Source organism: Myotis davidii, unplaced genomic scaffold (genome assembly GCF_000327345.1).
Source record: "Myotis davidii unplaced genomic scaffold, ASM32734v1 scaffold545, whole genome shotgun sequence".
NCBI lineage: Eukaryota > Metazoa > Chordata > Mammalia > Chiroptera > Vespertilionidae > Myotis > Myotis davidii.
Window position 1 is genome coordinate 1,368,733 of NW_006296634.1, and position 7,514 is coordinate 1,376,246.

The 7,514-nt window shown below is 37.1% G+C and overlaps 1 protein-coding gene across 3 annotated transcripts in view; it reads right to left on the reverse strand.

Annotated features, from left to right (window-relative positions):
- MATR3 (matrin 3) overlaps positions 1-7,514 on the reverse strand; it is a 29,856-nt gene that overhangs the window by 21,892 nt on the left and 450 nt on the right. The window lies entirely within an intron of this gene.

Here is a 7,514-nt window from a genome sequence, read left to right on the forward strand (position 1 = left end):
TTTAGTTCTTTAAAAGATATAGCCCGACTGGTATGGCTCAGTGGTTGACCCTTGGCTCATGAACCAGGAGGCTAGGATTCAATTCCTACTCAGGGCACATGGGCTTAGTCCCCAGTGGGGGGGCATGTAGGAGGCAGCTGATGGATGTTTCTATCAATCTCTCTCCCTTCCTCTCTCTAAAATCAGTAAGAATATGTTTTTTTTTAAAAGGAAAAAAAGATAATATAGAAGAAAATATTCAGCTCCTAAATTCAAAATTTAAAAATGCTATGTTTTAAAGGTATCTACTACTATATGGGTCTTTAGCTATGTTCTTAAATGTGTGAATTACTTCATTACAACAAATTTTCAGAACCACAAAACTTGTAGAGATAACTCAGGAAAAGATGCCTTCATACTGACATTATTTTAAGCCTTCACCTCACATAAAAACTTTTAAGTAATAGTCAGAAACTATTTTCATAGAGTATTTTCCTTTTGGGAATTAAAAACACAAAGGGTATAAGAAATTTTCAGATTTTCCAAATGTTCTATCAAAGTCAAACATCTTTGTGATTTGTTAACTTATTCTTGTGAAAATATGCCAAATATGTTTAAAGTAGCAACTAACAATACCAATACAGCAAAAATGCCCTAACCATGTTACCAAAGATGACAGGGGCAGCTCATTATTAGTAATTTCAAAGCAGCATCACTTGGGCCCTGGCTGGTGGCTCAGTTGGCTGGAGTGTTGTCCTATACACCAAAAGGTTGTGGCTATGAGCCCAGGTTAGAGTGCATGTAAGAGGCAACCCTCCATGTTTTTTGCTCTCGCTCTCTCTAAAAATCAATAAACATCCTCTGGTGAGGATTAAAAAGAGAAAGGGAAAAAAAAGCATCATTTGAAAAGGTAGCTGCTTAATTTGCCAATTGCACGCACACACACACACACACACACACACACACACACACACACACACACACACACAGCATCCATTCCTGTGGTCAAAACTTTTACTAATTTCCAATTGAAGTACAAGGCTAGGCCCTGGCCGGGTAGCTCAGCTGGCTAGAGCATCATCCCAATACTCTAAGACTGTGTGGGCTTGATCCCAGGTCAGGACACATATAAGAAGCAACCAATGAATGTGTAAATGGGTGGAATAACACATCGATGTTTCTCTTTCTCAAATCAATTTTTAAAAAACGTGTAGATTCCTGGAATCCACGAGAGAACTACTGAATCTACTGGAAACGGTGCCTGGAACTTTGCATAAAGTACAGGGTTAGGTTAATTATTCCATATTTAAAGCTTTCTCACTTAATTTTATAATGGTGTTTTAAACCAGAGGTTGCCAACCAGTGGTCTGTGAGGTCCGAAAGGTTGGCGACCGCTGTTTTTAAACAGTTTATCAACATAGTTTCCATTTTAAAGCGTTAGTAAATTTTCATTTTAATGTTACTTCATATCACCACGGCTTTTCTCAACATATTTATACACTTTATTTAAGTGTTTGAGTTTTTAAAATAATTGTATCTAAGGAATAATTCAATTTTTTATAGAGCTTGAGTCACTTTAAAGGCTTATACTTTAATGTCTATTCTTCAGTGTCATAATTTCATCTATTGTATAATTATGCATGACTTAAAATGTTTTTCAAAATAAAATAGTCCGGCCGGTGTGGCTCAATGGTTGAGCAATGACATACTAGTATGAACCAGGAGGTCATGGTTTGATTACCAGTCAGGGCATATGCCAGGGCTGTGGGCTAAGTCCCCAGTAGAGGACATGCAGGAGGCAGCTGATTGATGATTCTCTCGTATCATTTTTGTTTCTCTCTCTTCCTCTCTGAAATCAACAAGAATATATTTAATAAACAAATAACTAACTTAAATAGTAAACCCCTTAGGAAATAAAGCCTCAGCTCTAATAATTTCAGCTTTGTATAAAGCAATGCATCTAATATGTGCCTCATTACAACAGGAAAGATGAAACATTATAAAATGCAGTGCCAGAAAGGCTCACAAATATTTTTAAGGGCTTTAAGACTATTGTCCTTCATCCATTTTACAGATCTGGATTCAACTTCTAGCCCACTCTTGATTCTTAGGCTAACGATAAAAGTGGTGCAAAGTTCTTTCAGCTGCTAAAATAGAAAATGTGTTAATCAGTAGAAGGGATTCCTATTTAGACTTGAAATATTTTTCTTCTTCCTGGCTTTAAAAATTTTTCCCAGTGACTTTCAATTAGACATTAAATATTTTCAGATTAGAGCAAGAAAAGAAAGTGATTAATAATCCCATATCACAGGATGGAAAGTTATCCCATTTACCGAACAATTTTGACTCTTGATTTGATCTGATACTAACTTGGCTTACTCTTTTCTCTAATAAATAGCAAAATTAGTGGTTTTCATCCAAGCACCATTCTGCAACCTTACAATTTTCCTCTATATTCACTTTATGTTCTACTTTCTTTGCTTCCACAAACACATGCACAGCTCTTTGATTTGGTATATAACGCAGTATAGATTTTTGGTGCCCCAAATGCCTTGATCTAAATCCTGATTCTATTACAAAATAGCAGTGTGATTTTGGGCACATTACTTGTTTCCAAATTCCGTAAAATGGGAATAAAAATACCTATTTCATAAGACCTTTAAGATTTCATACATTAACCTACACAAAACACCTAGAATGGTGTCTGACACATACTAAGCACACACAGTATTCTATGTAATCTGATCCTCAAAACCAAGGAGAAAATAAACTTGAGAGATAAAAGGACTGACCAAGATATATGAATAAAGAACTTACAAATCTTTCACTTGTACTGTACCTATTCAAAAAAGGTTTTTAATAGATTTTTAGGGAAAGGGAAAAACATCGATGTGAGAGTGAAACACTGGCTGCCTCCTGCATGCCCCTGGGGATTCAGTCTGAAAACTGGGACACGTGCCCTGATGGGAATTGACCCCACTACCCTTCCGTACATGGGACCATGCCCAACCGAGCCACACGACCAGGGCACACTTGTATTGTACCTTTATGTTCCATCCATTTCTATCAAAGCCAGAATTCATATTTGAACTTTGTTACTGAACCTGAGGTAAGCTTAAAAGACCAGATTTAAAGACTGGCAGTAATTGAGATAAATAAAATTGAAGAACAGAAGTGAATTACAGCGAAAGCAGACAAATTAAACCTTTACCTTCTTTCTCTACTGCCAATCTACCTCTAAATTACCTTTTCCTCCTCCAGAACAAAGCCCTTACCTCTCTATTTCCTCTGCCATAACCTTATTGGAGACCAGTCCTCCTGCCTTTCCGCTGGACTCCTTGCATGCATGCATGTTCAACTTCCAATATAAACTTCCTAAAACATCACTCATTATCTTACAGTCCACTGTTTAAAAACATACTACACCTTACTACTTATACATGAAGTCCACATTATGGTTTTCAATGAGTTTCATGTATTGGTTGCATCCTAAACCCACTTTCTACCATTTGCCAACACCTCATGAGAAAGGTCATTTTATGAGCAATTATAGAGACTACTCTTGTGCAAATTACTAGCTGGAATGTGTCTCTCCTCTTTTTAATACAGGTATGGCCCAGCACCTCCACTTCCTATAAATGCATTTTTATACAAACAAGTGTATACAAATATTCAAGATTAGAAACAGAACATTAACATGATCTCAGATACCTTTTACATACCAATTTGCAATGCATTCCTCCTTCCCTCTTACAGTCCCTTATCACTTTATATCTTAGAAAATGTTACTTTTAGATTAACTTCTTTTACAAATTGACTTAATATGTATTGTTACCTGTTTTTAGAAACTGATTTCAACATGAATTAAACCTACATTTCGCTACAACATACTGTTACAGTACATATGCTTATCTATTCTGCAACTGATGAACATTTGAGGTTGTTTCTAATTTCTTGCCTTAGCAAGAATGCTATGAAAATTTCTTGGTGCCTCATAATGTTTAAGTGTGAAACTGCCTCCTACATGGTGCCATTCCAGAATACCAGAGCCTGTACAAGGATACAGTTAAGCATTAAAATTGTTCTCATGTTTCACACCTCACAGCAAGAATATTTTAAGTACAAATGTTTGTATTTATTTGATATTGCTGTTCCTTTCCCAACCACTGCCTGCTCAAACGCTCAACTTTAAAATTTCACATTTGGTATAGGGTCTTCTCCTGTGAGTTAATATACCAAAGGAAGATGTTTAATCCTCACAAATGGGGGGGGGGGGGGGGGGAGCATACAAATCACCTTGAAAAAATCACAAAGTTCTTCATTAGCAAACTATGATACTGCAAATCAAAGAGCTTATTTCAAACCCTATTATCAACTGATTTCTTTCCATACCTGCTGCATTTATTGCTTGCCCCCTATGACATCTACCATAGATGGTCTTTATTTTCCTCTATACTCTTCTTATCCAGCAGTATATCCAATAGCAATGTCTGGGAAGAACGACACCCAGCCCCCATCCTGGGCACCCTTCTTTGTTTTTCTACTAATTAAATTCTGCTATACGATATGTAAAAAAAAGAAAAAAGAGATGTACCAAAAATCACAGGTTAATTGGGACTCTAGATCAAGAGTGTCAGACATAAGCCCTTTAAAAAACTTCCCAGAAAAAAAGCATGTATTTTATATAAATTAGGCTTTAAACTTTAGAGTAGCTTTTAAAAAAATTTTATTGACCCTGTGAAAAGGCCCACTACATAGCTAAAAATTAAAAGAGCAAAGCTACTGTCTACAACCCTTCCACCCCACCCTGAAAGAACTTAGTATTGTCTACCCAAAGTCAGTCAAGTATACTCAGAACAAGTCACAAGTGTGGGACACAAAGCAATTCTGACTAAATGAGGCATATAAAAATGAAGTACTTTTATTATACTTATTTATTTTTAAAAATTGATTTTAGATAGGGAGGAAGGGAGAAAGGGAAACAGATGGATCCATTGCCACTCCCGTAGGTGCCCTGATGGCAATGGAACCCACGACCTCCTGACACACAGGATGACACTCCAACCGAGCCAGAAGGGCCAGGGCCAAAACAAAGTACTTATTAACTAAAAGAACACCTAATAAACCATTATCCAATTCTTTGGTTTTGCTCATAACATAATTAATGGCTACAGTTCATACTGTAAACTAGTTAGCATTAGTCCCAATAATAGCAAACTTAATATTTGAAAATGAGAATGTCTTTAGATTCCAATGTTTGTCTACACAGAATAACCAGAGTATCTTACACAACAAACCCTACTACTTTTTGTCACTTTTGAAAACTACACCTCAGACTAAGGAAGGTGTCTCACTTCTGGCAATTACCCTAAAAAATACATGAGGATCCTAAAAAACAAAACACCACAAAATTCTGGTCTTTTAAGCAGTTCTAACATTTACAAAAAATGTTTCCTTTCACCCCTCATTACAAAAGTAAATATAATTTCTTGTGGATATTTCAGAAAAACATAAGGAAATGCAAATCACCGATAATACCTATCCAAAGCTAATATTCTGGACATATTTCTATATTTTGTTTTCACACATTCCTTTAAACAACAACGAAATATTAAATTTGGCACCAGCAGAATTTTATTACATTTTCTTTCTTTCCAATTAATACTATATTCCATTATCATTTCCACATCATTACTCTTAAACAGTTTTAAATGGCTGTACAGACTTCCATTTGATGGCCACACTATAATTAGCAGATCTCCAAATGTTCAATCTCTTGGATTTTTAATATGCTTAATAACTGTGACTAACATTCATGTACATAAATCTATTACCTCTCTTGGGCTTTAATCTTCTATAAAATTAGCGATCAGAACATTTTATTTCTAAAATTATGTAATACATTTCCTTTGCATTCCTCAGTTGTTCAAATTTGTTTATCATAAACTGATTTGTAGTATTATTTAGCGTTTACGCTTCCCTAAAAGCATTAGTAAAATTAGTGTTTTAATGCTCCTTTAACATACGAAATTCAAATTAAGGGTGGTTAAATCCTACCGAATTAGTTCAAAATGTTAGGTAAAAGCAAAACTACTTACACATAGTTGATAAGGGAGATATGTAAAGATAATTAAGAGAGAAATTCCTCTCTGGGTAAAGTATACGCTAATGTTATAAATATATGTTAAATGCAAAGGAAGAAATGGAAATTTAAAAAATTTAATGCACTTCAACACAAACATCTTCTGGCTAAAGATCGATTTTCCAAATGTTACATAACCAGCTAGAAAAATCTTCATGTAGCACTTCAATTATGTTTAATTTCGGGTTTGAAAAAAACCGTTTTTAGTTATGTGGAAAGGCACACCATAGAGCTTTTTTGCATCAAAAATCTGCCTTCCCCGCCTTTTTGATGACTAAAACAATACTAATGTTGAAAAAATTATGTCAATAGACTGCACAGATGACTAACCATTGAGTTTTTAAAAGGAAATTTTATTCTGAACATTTAATCCTCGTTATTTTTGCCGGAGAGTACAACTATTTGAATTAACCTGGGAGAAAACCATGTCTATTTAAAAATCTTAAACCAAGCTCTGTTCAACAAGCAAAACGCAGCATCAATACAAAATCTCATGACTACGATCTGGGAAATCAACGACTCCCACATTCATTACTCCAGCGCGCTTGATAAAGACTAGAAATTTCGGAATCGCCGTAACCGTTCTAGAAATATCTAGCTGGAAAACTGTAACTCATCCAATAGGAATATCCCACAGAACAGTATAAACACCTAGAAAACATTCCTCCACGGTAAATGGGGAAAATCCCCGTAGATAGAACATCGCACAGCGCTAGCAGCAATGAAAAGAACAGCGATGCGACTACACCACGGTACTCCAAACCCTTTGTCTGGAAACCGGAAGGTCCCACACCACACGATCCTCTCCAGGGGACCTAGACTGATAATATTTTAATAAAAGGAAAAGGAATGTGTTCTCTAAACCAGAACAAATCTCCTGCCTCGCAGTGTACTGCCGATGGCTTTATCACGACGCAATGCAAAAAACAAGCGTTAACGTTTCATTTTTCGGCCATTTTTAAGCGCCTGGGGGTGGGGACGAATTGTTTCCGAGGTTCGGCTAAAATAGCGCGCGCATGTGTGTGGGCGGGGGACAGAGGAATCTTAGGGGGCGCTACGAGGCGATGGGCGAGGAGGAGAGCGAAGGCCGTGACACCAAGAAAGCGACGCTGCTCAAACCGTCAAGCCTTTCAATCTGCGAAATCCTCCATTTTAGTGCACACTTCCAGGCGCAAGAGAAAAAAATAAAGCAAACATGTGGAATTGGCGCTATCCATGGACTTCCCTCGCTTAACTGTCCTCCCCAAACGGCAGGCCCCCTATGGACAGTCGGTCCCTCAGGCCTCTAGTGCTCCTCCCTTCTCAGCGCTGCAGCTCGCGTGTAACGGGCTCGTCGTCCCGCCCCCGCCCACAGAAAGCCCAGGGCGCGGGAAGCTCGGACGATTGGCTGTCC